The 16,054-nt window shown below is 38.4% G+C and overlaps 1 protein-coding gene across 3 annotated transcripts in view; it reads right to left on the reverse strand.

Annotated features, from left to right (window-relative positions):
- LOC139444592 (ubiquitin-like modifier-activating enzyme 1) overlaps positions 1–3,042 on the reverse strand; it is a 38,503-nt gene extending 35,461 nt beyond the window's left edge. Inside the window, exon 1 of one of the 3 annotated variants that reach the window (XM_071225491.1) lies at positions 2,830–3,042. The gene's annotated coding sequence lies outside the window, so the exon portion shown is untranslated. Of the gene's footprint in view, positions 1–2,528; positions 2,619–2,772; positions 2,794–2,829 lie in introns of those variants that run through there. The other 2 variants (XM_071225493.1, XM_071225492.1) reach the window with 2 other exon arrangements.
- Positions 3,043–16,054: the final 13,012 nt, after the last annotated feature.

The following is a 16,054-nucleotide window of genomic DNA, read 5'->3' on the forward strand; positions in this document are numbered from 1 at the left end:
AGGTCACACTTGTTAGAATATCACAGGTGAGCACTGTCCTTACAGCACATTTCAAACCAAGTTCATTCCTCATGTGTAATTTTTTTGTTACTTCTCAACAAAGAACGCAAAGGAGGTTTTGTTGTAAGCATTACCGATTGCAGTACCAGACAAGTGAAATGGGCCAACATGGGTTTATTTCTTCTCTGTCAATATTTTTTTTTACAATAATTAAATTATGGGGTTTGAAATATTTTGGGATGCAAAAAGTGGGGAGAGTGTGGTTTCTACTCCACTTTATCAATATTCCAGATAGTAACATCGTGGCAGGGGACATCAGAAATGGGCTTGACACAAAGTACCCCTGTAGGGAATCGAGACTGGGACTTTGGCAGGATGAGGAAACGCTTTACCACTTCCCCCAGGAAGTATGTTTGTCATCAATTCCTACTTCTTGGTGGGATGTTTGTTGAAGGAAAAAGGTTTCAACTGATCAACCAATGGAATCTTTTTCACAAACGCTGAATATGAGAAACGTTCAGTATTATTGCCTCAGGCTTGAGTCCTAGATAAAATGTGAACTTAAACCAGTGTAGAGAATCTATTGTGATTTTACTTACCAATAATTGCTCTTAATTGACTTCTTGTTACAGACTAAATTACTAATCAGTTTTATTTTACGCCGCTTTTATTAATATTCCAGAAATGGGCTTCACACATTGTATCCATTTTCGGTGTGAAGAGCGACTGCTTTAACCACTAGGCTACCTTGAGCATGTTGAGGACAAAGGACAAAATTTTCACCATCATACTATTTGTCAATGCTAAGAGCATTCTTTGAGTGCTATGTTTAAACATGTTCAAGGGGTGTCATTGTGTTAACAAAACATGTACCACAGTTTAACCTTTCAAGGAAAGTTAAAACATTATTTGAACTAACTGAATATTAAATTTGACTTGATGGATACCCAATATTATCAACCACAGCTGCCATAGTCAGGGATTGCAGTGTATTGGTTAAAATTGGATCCTATTTTCTTGAATATAGTATTAGTTCAGTAGGGTTTTGACTTGACCCAAAACTATCAAAAGTTTGAAGTGTGTGGAAGCTTCTAATACAGAAGTAATGTTACATAAACACAGAGCTCCAGATAAGCTTTTGGTGTTGTGGGTATTTTACCCATGCATTTTAAAATCATTGGGCATCAGTAATTCTATCTGGGTATTCAAATTTCCCAAATTTCAGTTACCCACTAGTTTTTACACATGTGGGTATTTAAGTTAAATATTTAAAAACACTATTCACCTAGTCCCTGCAAACTGGTGTTGTGTGGTTTCAAGAACTTTATAAGGACTCAAAAATACAACGATACTTCCACAAGAAAGTGTGATGGCAAATGTTCATGATGTAACTGTCATTGTGGAGTTTGGCAAGGTTGACGGAATGTCTGTTTATAATTTCAAAATATGTTGCTGATTTGCTAAGCGAATACGCCGGGTTACTTCACAACATTTTGATGATACGCACAAGTTTTATTTTTGTAGCGATTCTGTAATGTTTGTTGCATATTTGATACGCTTGGATTTTATTTTACTGTGTATTTCTGCATTTTTTATGCATATTTAACACAGATATGCAGCTGATCTGGAGCTCTGATAAACAACAAGATCTATGGATTTACTTCAAGGTGTCTTGCCCTAGTCATATTATCCTATAATTGTAATCATCCAAAATGCTTCAGCTTTATAGGTCTTCTAACGATTCAGAATGTCGTAATGAATGGATGTATGGCCAGACAAACTCAGTTCAGAGGAGCTGAAATCTGTCAACAAGCATTCACAACAAATTAAGTCATGAAGTAAACGTAACAAATACAACAGAATGAAAATGTTCGAACATGTCTGTAGGCATTAACACCATCTAACCTTGGTGTCCTAAATCTGGGCCCCTATTTCTGGCAAATAGTAATTTGTCAGCCAGCACAAAAGAGTATGTATGATCTCATAAAAAAAATTCAGATTAATCTAGGTAGTAAAAACAACCATTGTGGTTTTATAATGTAATGAAAAAGATTTATCTTGTTAAAACCTACCACTGTTACCAATCTATACCTGTGCTTATGTCAATTCCTACGGAAAGCTACCTTGCAGTCCACTTTTGTATCTAGGCCTAACTCAAAACACATATAGACACCAGCAATATTTGTAACGATTGGACTGGTGAATGACAGTTCCTAACCAAGTGGCGTCGCAAAATTTAGACCTACCTGTACCAGACACACGTATATATATGCTACCGATGTTGCGTTAGCTGCGAAAATAGATCAGAGACATACGTATTGCTAAACAAACTCAACAATAAACCTGACGAAACTCCAGAATAAAGCGATCGAAGCAATATCTGAAGTTCTAGAACATTGCATGACAAAGCACCACAAAGAGACCGCCGTCATCAGACCGCTTCACTACAAGCTATGCGGTCCCTTTACACATGCATGCGTTACTATATGTACACACAACGTCAAAATATCCCCAAATGACTTAAAAACCTGAAATTTGCCGGAGAGATGTAATGATTTCCTCTTGATATGGGGGTAAGACCCAACAAATATGGCGGCCTATTTCGACACGTGCGGCCGATGGGAGTGATGCATAATGTTGAGATTTGTTTGGACTGCATTTTATTTTTAAATTGATCACAGAATACATAAGTCGATTCAAATAAATGTTATCCATATTATGCAATGGCACAAATTACATATGTCACCCTTGTTTTTTCTATTTTTATCATACCGTTCCGTTTCAGTCACGGCGCCTGCGCATTGGATACACTGAATTCTCCCAACTTACCAAATGACATGAAGCTTGATCGCCGACCGACTCTCAACCAAAATTTTATGGACAGGAGAGAAACGCCCGTTTTCTGTCAGACGTCAGAATGAAAATCCAATCACAACATAAATATCTACAATTTCAAAGATTGAAATTGCAGAAAAGAAATTTGTATAAAATTCGACAGCCGGTGATTCCCGAGAATAAAATCCAACAAACACTTCCTGTTTTCAATGCTCGACTGTGACGAAGATGAGAAAGAATTATGGGAACGCTGATGAAAGGTGTATATATAGCCCGTGATGTCATAACATTTACCAAGAAACTCGATTGCTACAGGTGTAAATGACACGTGTAAGGTTCGCGTGAACAGTTACCTTCTCAAATAGGATAGTATACAGCGGGCAACCATGGCAACATCGCCTACATTTTCGCTAATGGTTGCGAAGCGACACCGTCGTAAAGGGATTACGATATTGTCTAGCCGACTGCAAGAATTATACATGTATGTGACCATTTATTTTGAGCACTGACGGAAGCGTTATATAGCGGATAAATAAATATGAATTTTCTGAAATCTTTATTTTTAGTTAAATACCTGGGGATTTCTTTGATATAAATATGAAAGGCATTAGACATTCGAAGAAAACTTTAAAACCATGCGTCAGCACCGCGCCAAAATATTCTTTTTTAAATATAAAGAAACACCTTCTGTTCTAAAGCAGAAATATTGTTTTAAAAATGAGCGAAAACTGTAGCAATCAGGTGCACCCGTATGCTCTGTTACGTGACTACGCAAGACCGGTGTTATCGCCGAGTCCTGCCGATCTACGAATCGAGTGCAACCATACAAAATGTCTCCATTTCATTATTGTCGAGAAATGTAAGCCTGTAAACAAACGTGATGTTTATAAATAACTAGACTCCATGTAAATACAACATATTTCACAAAATGTGAAAAAAGGCTTTGAATATATTAACAATTCACATATTTGTCATTCACTTACCCATAACATGCATACGCATCCATTTGTCGATGGGCATATGGTTTCGATATTATCGTCTTTCCTCGTGAATAGTCTCTATATGGCTGAAAAAATGCTGATGCGACCTTAAATTCTAACTCACTAAATTTTAACTCTCCCTCGTGAATAACAAAATCTATTGACCTTCCTGTGACGAGATGTATGTATGACGTTATCTAGTCTTTCGACGTCTTTTTGACGTCTACATTTTGACGTCTTTGAGGAAGTGAAGACACGCACATATATATACTGTCATTAAATTTCATCGTTGTTATTTTTCAGCCATGGAAACGAACTTTAAATTACTAGTACCACTGATTGCAGTATCGGAGTTTGTTTCTGGATCGAAACTTAGATACAGCTTTCAAGATATCTTCATGCATATATACACATGCACAAAAGTTAAGCGCAACCACCATATTTGTGAGCTGTTACTTTTGGCACTTAATGATGACTATTATAACGAGATGTACGATTGTTATAAGCCGTATATGTAAACTTCATGTGATGCAAAAGTTTTCCCAAAGCAACATTATTTTGTGTTCCAAAAGAATATGAGCAGAAAGGAATTTTACCGAAGACCAGAAATTGAAGGATTAGAAAACTTTGAAAAACTTTTTTTGGCATGTAACTGTCACGATATCAGCAGACCATATCAGGTGTCACATAGACACCCTAGGGAGTGCAGAGTCTATTACAAGACAGAAACGTCAGTAACGTGTGTATGATCCACGGACATTGACCACAGCTTCAACCCTACGCCTCATACTCATTACAAGTCGTTGAATGCTTCTCTGAGGCAAACGGATCCATTCTTCATGAAGTGTGGCTTCAAGTCCAGCGAGATTTTGAACTGGGGGATCACGATGTCTGATTTTCCGGCCAAGAATTTCCCAGAGATGCTCAATCGGATTAAGATCCGGAATACAGACCGGCCAAGGAAGAGTGGCAATAGCTTCTTGACGAAAATATGCCCAAACTGCCCGAGATCTGAGTGGTCTAGCATTGTCGTCCATGTAAACAGGTCTTGTCTGAAGAGGATGGTTGTCAAAATGAGGGACTACCACTGGACGAAGAACGGCATCTTGGTATTGTTGGCCATTCAGGTTTGCACGAATTGTCACCAGAGGAAGTTTGCAGCCGAAGGAAACACAACCCCATATCATGACAGACCTCCCCCGCCACATGCTAAGGTCTTCTGGATGTTCCTTGGTGCAAAACGAGTGTTACGTTGCCTCCAAACACGTATTCGACCATCAACAGTTCGTAGCACTCGTCAGACCAATGGATCCTTCTCCAGTTGGCCAAGTTCCATCGACTACGGGCACGACACCATATCAGACGATTCCGCATGTGCCTCTCAGTCAGTTGAGGACGTTTTACTGGTCTTCTGGCGTTATAACCAGCCGCTCTGAGGCGACGCCTTACGGTCATCGTCGAGAGTCTCTGATGGGTAATCCACTGCAGTCTTAAATCTGTTGAAGAAGCAAATGGATTTCGTCTGACTATCCTGAAAAGACGTCTATCCTCTCTGTTAGAGGTCTTTCTTGGCCTACCAGACCTATGCCTGTCATTGACATCATTGGTTTGACCATGTTTGACAATCAATGTTTGACCCTGCATGACATGCCAGCATTTTTCATGCCTATTACTTGCCATCTTTCAGCTTCGTTAACTTTCTCCTCACCATGGCTGATTTTCAACCTCTATTGGAAGGGGAATCTCACACAGGAGCAAAATGCAACTACGTGTCTGAAACTTGAATTTCACTATTTATAGGGTAGGGGAACTGCAGCAACACGTAAATCACGCTTTCCTTGTGGTATCTGGAATAATTTTGGTTCATGAAACTATGGAAGCCTAATCCAGTCATACATCATCATATTTCGTATTTCTGATTCCCACACGTTAAATCAAGAGGCTATGAATATGGTGGCGCTTAACTTTTGTGCATGTGTATATAAACCATGTGTTCAAAGATGTCCATTTAGATTTTAAAAATGATACATTTTTATTATTTTCCTAAAAACAAAATAATTATGATGATGGGAAATTAAACAAGACTACTAGAAAAATAATGATATCTCGAAAATTAGTATACTATGTAATTATATTAAACTTTCTCTTCCGTTGGGTTTCAGTGTGTCGGGTGAATACTGGCTATTTCTACCCGTGACGATCCGGGTGAAATAGGTCTTCAGCAACCCAACGGGATCGGGTGGTCAGGCTTGCTGACTTGGTTGAAGCATATCATCGATCCCAACTGCGTGGATAGATCTCGTGATATCAATTACTGGATAGTCTGGTCCTGACTCGATTATTTACAGACCACCGTCATATAGCTTAAAAATAGTGCGGCGTAAAACAACAAATAAACAAACAATAGTATACTGTCCATAGACGACAGGTTATTCAGTTATTCAGTTTAATTATATTCAGTACATATAATTAATTTTCCCGATATTTTGACGGATGTAAAAGAGAGGAAGACCATGTCTACGTACATGCACAATGTTGTTTCATTCGACGGAATTTTATTGATTGCAGGCCAAGGTATTGTTGGAAGTTGCCTGGCGTGGATATAACAAAGGTTATTTTGACCTCACATGTGCATACGGAAATGCAATAGGGACTAGTGTGAGGGCGGTGTAGACGGAAGACAGAGGTGTTTTAGTTTGAAGACTAAGCCTACTTCAATGAGCTTATACTTCGCGGAAAACATATACACATGCATGCGAGAGTCCCTTTTCGATGAAGGAAGAAAGCGTTTGACCTTTTTATATAGAATACATTTCATTTGACTTACTTCAATCTTCAATAAGGATATGTATTGTAGTACACACGGAACATGAATGAACATGTCGACGGGCATAGAGCTTAGTGAATAGTTTATCAGTAACCCAGTACTTCACAACAACTTAAACATGCCCCCGTTTTCAAAGTTATACGACCGTCGAGCTTCCACATGCAGTCTTATAAATCTTCGTAAGCCTTGTGATTTAGGATACGTACCTCGTTTCACAAGCAGAGTTTGTGGTTAATATACGACTGTCGTAAATCGGTATATTTTAGGTTGGTAGGTCTAAAAAATAAAAAATTCAATAATCATTTTAAGTTTTTAAACAATTTTGGTTTGGCCTCACAGCTCAATTATTGACCTACATCAGATTCAAGTATTCTACACGTTTACATGCAAAGTATTTCTTGTCTCGGCCTGTTTCCAAAGTGCTGCTTGGCACAATATCGTGCACGACTATGTTATGTTTGTTTGTTGTTTAACGCCGCACTCAGCAATATTCCAGCTTTATGACGGCGGTCTGTAAATGATCGAGTCTGGACCAGACAATCCAGTGATTGAGTTCATGAGCATCGATCCACGCAAATGGGATACGATGACGTGCATCAGTCAAGTCAGTACGACTATGTTAGGGTGTATAACGTATACGATACCTGCCTATAGGAGAATAGACTCAGGCTAAATGTCAATCCTATGGCAATTATATTCAAATCATTTTGAAACAAAATGTAAATCTTAATAATTAACTTACCGTGGTCTTATATTTTATATCACAGACTACAATGAGTTTACATTTGTAGTATTTCTGTACAGAATTAAACACTATCTTCAAGGAGCTCCCAAACAAAACATCTGAAAACAAATCAAATACCTTAAGAATACACAGACGCGTAAACACCACCATCTAGAGTTGCTTCAATGCTGTACTGAAGGATACGTCCATGGATGTGTAGTAATTCTATCCTCCTAATATGCAAGTCTAGATATGTGGACAGTACAAAGGACTCCAGTCACGTATAGGGAACATGTTCTTATTATTTACATAATCTAGAAAATTATGATTTAAACGAAGAATTATTGCCTTAGAGACTTTGCAAGTCTAACCACCATGCATTGCATCAAACGTACGGCCGGATGGATGGAGACGGGCTGACGGGGGCATCAATGATTCACGTGCTGACGACGGCAGATTCCCACACATGCAAGGGCTAACGCAATCTGTTTATACCTCGTCAGTGCAGTCTCGTATGCATAGACTCATTTATATGCTGATCGAAACAATGTGAAGAAGGTTAAAACACACGCGTAGATGTTCCGTTTGTATATGTTGGTTTAAACAAAGCTATTTACGCCAGCAGGGATAGATTAAAATACATGGTTGTTAGCATCTGAATCTATTTACGTCTTTTGGGATAATTCTAAACCAACGTTTGGTCTTTGAAATATAACCCGTGAAGATCCGGGGAAGGATAGGTCTTCAGGAACCCATGCTTGTCGTAAGAGGCGACTATGCTTGTCGTAAGAGGCGACTAACAGGATCGAGTGGTCAGGCTCGCTGACTTGGTTGATACATCGTATCCCAATTGCGTGGAACGAATCTCATGATGTCAATCACTGGATTGTCTGGTCCAGACTCGATTATTTACAGACCGCTGTCATATAGCTGGAATATTGTTAAACGACAAAACAACAACACCAACAACAAAAATATTTGAAATATAGCATTTTGATAGAAACAAACAACACCATTTAAATTGAATCCCTCGTAAGATTGGGGTTTTTAGAGATTGAACCTGTGGACTTGCTTCATTTAGAGCTTTAGCGTTACAGTACGAGGGTTAGGCGGAAGGGAAAATAATATGTTTCAGGAAGTGTGAAAGAGACCAGGTTTTATTAGTGTTTTATCTTTATGTATCAGGGTCTTCCCTGTATGCTACAGATACAGTTTAATGCGTTAGATCCGGCGTAGCTATTTATAATACCGTATTTCCTCTATTAGACGCCGGGCCTCTAATAGAAGCCGGGTCAATTGTTCAGTGCAAAAAATAGAAGCCGGGCCTCCAATAGACGTCGGGTCGGTCAATATCTTAGGGCATTCGTGACCAATTCGTGTTATTCCGGGACAAGCCGAATAGCGACTCGTGACCCTATCATGGCCATTTTAGCGACCGGGTTCCGTCTTTGCGCTAACGGGCATACCTAAAACAACTGTCAACTCGTTGCGTTATGGTTCACATATATTTCCCCATATATTATATATATTTCGGATGCAATTTAAAGCACATCTGGACATGCGGAATTATACAGTATGATTGAGCACATTTAACTGTGTCTTGGGTATATTTTTAGATGCAAGACATATGTAAAATCAAAAATTATTTCTGAGGGATTCTTTGACGAAGAATTTGAAATCATACACGCATTCTGATTGGTTTGTCGTATTTTCGCGCATAACATTCATCGATAGGGGTACGAGTCTTCTTGCAGGTTACTGAAAGAGGCGAGTGGTGACGAATGTATCTTACGGATATCTACGAACACAAAATATTTCCATTTCGTGACGATTCGGGACATTCGTGGTCATAGTGAAATGGAGGTATTAATAGAAGCCGGGCCTCCAATAGACGCCGGGCCTCTAATTGACGCCGCTTGTCCGAAATAAATAGAAGCCGCGTCTAATAGAGGAAATACGGTACGTTGTGAAGTGCGTACACGCGTTACTGCTGCAACAATAAATTAACCAGCGAGCAATCTACCAATTTGATCTTTGACGTGGATTAGTTGGGTCGATATTGTTGTGTATGCATGTTGCATGAGTTGATGATTTCTGGGTTTGATCACAATGATCAAACTGTTCTACACTTATAAAGTGTTAGACCGAATCTGTGGTCTAGTGGTACAGCGTTTGCGCGGAAGGTCGGGGGTTCGATTCCCGGCCGCATCATATACCAATAGACGTTAGAATATGGTACATGTTTAGGCTATGAAGGAATACCTTAAATCATGTGTTTAGACCCTAAATGTGTTTAGATAGAGCACACAAAATGGGTATCCCGTTTAGGATATCTTGCACGTGTTTACACATGTTTTACAGTGCATAGTCCATAACTATCACCGCCAAACACTCTACAACACATAAAGAATAAAACCTATGATTGTAGTATTTCCATAGCAGTTTTTAAGTTTGTCCTTTTGTGACTTTATTAAAGAAAGGAGGTATATTCCAGGAACGATTCATTGTTGGCATGTAGTAAGAGATTCAATTGTTAACGCCGCCCTCTACAATATTCCAGCTATTTGGCGGTGGCCTGTAAATACTCATCTTCCTGAGGCAAGGGAGTTAACTGACTATAAACGTCCAGTTACCACCCTTGCCGAACTAGGCTAGAATTATGTCAATCACATTAAAATCAGATCTTATTTTTCGCTACCGCGAAACAAAGATCTGCCGACATCCCTTTACGGGTCACGTCAGAACGACCTTTCGCGAACTTTGATCGACCAATGAAATGACTGACAAGAAATCGACATTAGCCAATCAGAAGGCAGCTTTCTCGAGCTTCACGACACTAGTTTCAAACTGGCGACTACGCTTCGAAAGATATTTTGACATATTCTCGATTAATTTTTTTTAAACTGATGAAAAGAAAATTCTGGAAATGGCTCATAGATGGCCTAGATTGTATGGATATAATCATAAAACCTGTAACTGTCGTTCGGAATACCCTCTGTTAAATATTGTTAAATATTTCGAGGTTGCACGATGAGAAAACACATTCCGACTGTCACTTTCATGACCTGGTAACTGATGCTCTGATTGGTTGGATGAAAGGTCGTTCTGACGTGACCCGTAATGGGATGTCCTCAGGTCTTTGTTCAGCAATAGCGAAAACTAAGATCTGATTTTAATGAGATTGGAATTATGGAGTTACATTTTGGCTGGACCAATAGTCTAATCAAAATCGGGAAGATGGTAAATAATCGAGTCTGGACCGGACAATCCAGTGATTGACGCCACACACTCCCTTGGGGTACGTTGATAAGCCATTAACATTGTCAGCAAGCCTGACCACTTAGTATAGGTTGCTAGAGACCAGTTCTGACCCTGAATTCCCAAGGGGTGTCAGGTATGGTTTGTAGTCATGTGACCCACTCACTGTCTGGATAGGTTTTGAAAGACGAGGGTCATGATGGAGACTTCTATGGACAAGTGCCGCCTGCCATTCTGTCAGTGTTGCATTTACAATACTTTTTAACACGAAACGGTATTTTTTTAACATGCGAAAGGGCTGACTTATTTAACACATATGATTTGAATACACGACATAAAAAGATAGCCACAAAGGTTAAAAAGCAAATATGGTTTGCCAATCAGTAAAAAGACGAAAGCTAGATGGGATAGCATATCTATTGAGTTACTAAGACTTATTTATTTCAGCACTAAGAGTTCTGTTTGGTTTGAGGTGAAATGGGTTTAACGTCGCACTTATATAGCGACGTGCATGTACGTGTGTGTGTGGCTGCTTGTACTAGTCCGGACTGATGCACACTGAGATACCATGCCGCAGTTTAACATGAATACCCCACTCAGAAACAGTATACTGACTCCGAGCCGACCAGTCCTTGTTTTAGCCCCTTAATGCTGAGCGCATGACAAGGTCACAACAAGTACCATCTTTTAACATCTTTGGTATCACGCGGCCGGGGATCGAACCCCGGACCTTCCGCTCTCCGGGCGTACGCTTTACCATTAGACCACGGAGGCGGTAGTTTGTTTTGAAGCGTGACAAATGGTGTCGCCCTTAAAAGAGGTCCGGTGCAGTTAAAACGCCATAAGATAAGTCCAGAACACGTTTTTCATTTAAGATGGTAATTCGTCACCACTCGCCCCTTTCCGTAACCTGCAAGAATACTCGTCCCCCTAACGATGAATGTTATGTGCGAAAATACGACAAACCAATCAGAATGCGCGTATGATTTCAATTTCTTTGTCAAAGAATCCCTCAGAAATAATTTTTGATTTCACATATGTCTTGCATCTAAAATATACCGAAGACATAGTTAGATGTTTTCAGTCATACTGTATAATTCCGCACGTCCCGATGTGCTTTAAATTGCATCTGAAATATATGTAATACATGGGGAAATATATGTGAACCATTACGCAACGAGTTGACAATTGTTTTAGGTATGCTCGTTTGTGCAAAGACGGAACCCGGTCGCAAAAATGGCCATGATAGGGGCACGAGTCGCTATTCGGCTTGTCCCGGAATAACACGAGTTGGTCACGAATGATAAGATGGTAAGATTGTCAAATCGTAATCCGTCAGTTTTATTTGGTTCAGACGTGATTTTTAGGATGTGACAGAGTCAATACCAGCACGAAAGGGAAAAAGTTAAAACACTTTCAACAAATTCAATGTGTCAACGCCAGAGAATAACCAGTCTCGATTATCTACCGAAACAGATTCCATTGGACGATATAATTTGTGAATGGATCACTGAAATTCAGTCATAGCATTAAGTGTTCGCGAAAAGGGTACTCAAGATTGAAACGAGTAACACGAACATTTAAAAGAGACATATTATCTCAATAATATTATTCAAATGGTGAACTTTCTTTAAAAAAAATCTTCACCAGCGCCGAGTTGTATTGATCCAACAAGGTAATCTGACGATAATGCAGAAACATCGTGGTCTTTTCTCATTATGGACGGAAATAGTTGTATGATTAACACTTCTGACGTAAGGCTATTTGATGACATATGAATTATGGTTTTTTTCCAAAACAGAAAAAACATTTTAACGACCGTTATCTGAGGTATATTAACCGATAAACCAATGACTTTCTGTGTGACATGCAGTTTGGTTAGGTAACGCCACTTTGCGATTTACTGCTATTTTGGTCAGAAGTCGCACAGATTGTACTAGAACCCTCTGGATGCCGAGGTTTTTTTCTGACGCATATTTTCCTAAGATCGGAAAAGTGAAGGTTGTGCGAGAATTGCGCTCACGCGGCACTGGGTCTACCTCTGGCTATAAACTTACGCAGAGGTGGAGAATATTAAATTTCCTCTTTGATGGTGTAAATTTAACTGCACATATTAAATCGGTTTTTAAAAAAGGACACTTCTAAGTGTACGTGATATTGCTGGAATATTGCTAAAAGTTGCGTAAATCCATACTCACTCACTCATTATTCTGCGTTGAAAAATAGTAAATTTCTCCGCTTTTTATCGTACAGCGATAAAAGTACTGTGCGACGATATTTTAGATTTAGAAGCTTTACGGAGACTGTGAGCGAACAAAAAACTGCCTTATATCAGAACGACATAACTACATATCAAATGTGAGTTATATGAGTATGTATAACGACATACATTCAATGCCAAAAATAGCATGCCGTAAATGACGAAAACTGATTTTTCTCTATGACGTCAGAAAGGGACAGAGAGGTTACACACGTACAAAGAAAAGGGGCATAACTCCGCTATGCTTAGCACTAGTTTATTGTAACTCAGGTCACTTGATGAGAATTAGCTGTGGGTAAGCACAATATATTTTCGTGGTGTGGTGTGTTCATGAGGAACCAAAGTATTCCAACACAAATATCAATTTTGAAACTGTATACGTTTAGTTATAAAATATACCCAAAAGAAATGATGAAATCGTATTTCATAAAATGGAGGTAATAGAGAAATGGATGGCCTTATCTAACCTATAACTTAGTCCTTAGATTCCAACATTCTCCTGATTGTGTAAGTGTCATTTGACTAATGTTGCATCATTGTTAATGGAGCACAAGCTTTATCATCAAATGTAATGAAATACCCAAAATAACATAATTCCTTTTGACGTCATAGCTGGTTTTATGTCTTTGATAACGTCGGAGAAAGACGACACTGGTATTTTGATTAATATAAATCCCCCTTAATTTTCGTTCATGGAATGGAAAATCTCGATGTGTAAAACGGAATTTGACGCTTTTTCGACACAGCATAAAATGACTGCTTTCACCAAGTAAATAATGTCTTGAATATGTAAACAATTGGATAGTTTATGGTGACAAGACACGCACCTGTTTGGCATCAATTTACGTAATGAAATACCCCAAAGAATATTTCATAACAACCAAAATTATATTCAATATTGGACATATATTTGTTCAATATTATGCTATTGTTACACAATAAAAGATGCGAAGAAAGCTCTATTGGTATACAATTGGTATTGGGATAATCGTCTAAGTTTGAACAAACGGGGTACCTGGCATGGGTTTTATTTTTATACTTTTTACAATTCTAGGAGAGAAAGAAGTAAACAGTTTACTATCCTGTGATCACAATATTGAAAACAAGAATGAACCCATTGATTATATAATGCAAAACGAGAGGAATAATTCGTAAATTGTTTGTGACTAATATAACGAGCACCTGGCGAATCGTTAGATATCACTGTTCTGTGTATCAAACGACATAAAAAACAATTCCAAGACCGAGACAATTCTTTCAGAAATGTGTGCATATATTTTACCGTAAAATATTATCCATTTTGTTAAAGTAATATATTCAGTTTTAGTTATAAAATAAAATGAAACAGCTATTCAAGGACATTGGTTATATGAACTTATAATATTGACTATCACACATCCCAAGAAATACGAAACATTGACAAATATCCAAAGTGAAATTAATTGTGTGAAAAAATGCATAAAATATATGCAAAATCTACATTATAACTGAAACTGTAAACAGCATAATACAATGATCGTGTGCACTCTCATTCAAGGACCTTCACCTCATAGAAATTACCAAATATGTAAAACAATGTTGACGTATGACATCACTACCTGTGACCGACTTTCACAAAATGGCGTTGTTCACTGTCAACAGTACGCGGGATTTTACGAGGGGACTTTCGTTGATTCAGGGATCGCATATACATAAATGTGCTATTTAAGTAATCAGAAACATTCTGACAATCTATGTCCTGTTATTTGTGGTTATAATTTTCATTGAAACAAACCGAAATAGTCAGAAATTTCGATAAATACCGTTGTCGTTGTGCGTGATTTTGCGTCAGTCATGGCGCCACACAGTACGGTAACTTTGACAATTTCTGTTGAAAATATCAAATCATTGCAATGTATCTATTTTATATTCCCTAATTAAAACTACGATTCTCTTCCCATGCATATTCTGAAAATGTTGAGCCAATATCTTGAACGAATAGACGAATGGATAGCTCAAAATAGGAGAAAATGCTACACTGTATAAAATCTGTATTTTTCTTTGTTTACATTTCAAACAAATGTAGTTTTTCGAGCACAGCGTTCGTTTTCACACCTAACTTATTTTGCTTGATTTCATCCAGCCACTTTATAGTGGTGACAAACACCATTGGTCATTTGATTCTAAAATGTATGAGGAATTCAAGGATGTGTGTATGGCAGCTAAGTTTGAAATATACGTGATGTTACAGGCGCCTCATAACCAATGTACCTGAAACGTGATTTTGTAAACACTATCCAATATGGCGGAAAGCTCACTTCGGCGTTCGTATTTACGTATTTTCCAAAACATTCTAAACGATTCTAGGGTTATCGGAGACGTTTTGGAATGGTCATTGGTGATTTCATAAAAGACAGATACCCATGATCACTAATATGCTATTTTTGAAAGTCATTTCTCCGAGTAAATATACGAAATTTAGATTTCAAAACATGCTGTAAATAACGCCGTGAGTGGTGATTTAGTAATGTGTAAATAATGGCGACATTTACGATGTACCACGGACTTGTATAATGGATGTACCTAATTTTCAGAGGTCATTTTCAGTACTTTTGCTTGGCCTAAAATGCCCAAGACGATATCACAAAACAGGGAATTTCCCACCTTATTCAAAACTCGTTTGCTGTTTCATTCATTCTCGGCCTTCGGTTATGCATGAAAGTCGCTACATGTCCTGTGTATGGCGATACACGTGAGGAGAAAGGGATTTCCCTCGACTGTAATATTGGGATTCCCCGACATTCCGTAGCAATAAAAGTAGTCCGCTTCGGTGGGCGTGGCTTATTTTTTTTACATTCATTTAGCACTTTTTTCGGTTCATTGAGGTATGAATCGAAAAACCGATGTGCAAACTGTATGAATCCGCGTATGGGCGAAATGAATGCAATAACACGTGACCAATTCAGCTAATCAGAATACAGGAATTTCAATGGACACAACGAAAAGTTAAAGTTAAAACAAATCAGGAAATCCGAAGGCAATAGCATTTATACAATTCCAAATTCAGATGAACAGCTTAAAAAAACTGCCGGTCAATAGAAAGTATATACCCATGTTTGATGGTGGCTAAAAATGACACAAACAAGAAATGGTTATCGGATGCTTTGATACCGGTATTATTAGTTGTGTTG

The sequence above is a fragment of the Haliotis cracherodii genome, unplaced genomic scaffold (genome assembly GCF_022045235.1).
Source record: "Haliotis cracherodii isolate W230 unplaced genomic scaffold, xgHalCrac1.p SCAF_6, whole genome shotgun sequence".
Lineage (NCBI taxonomy): Eukaryota > Metazoa > Mollusca > Gastropoda > Lepetellida > Haliotidae > Haliotis > Haliotis cracherodii.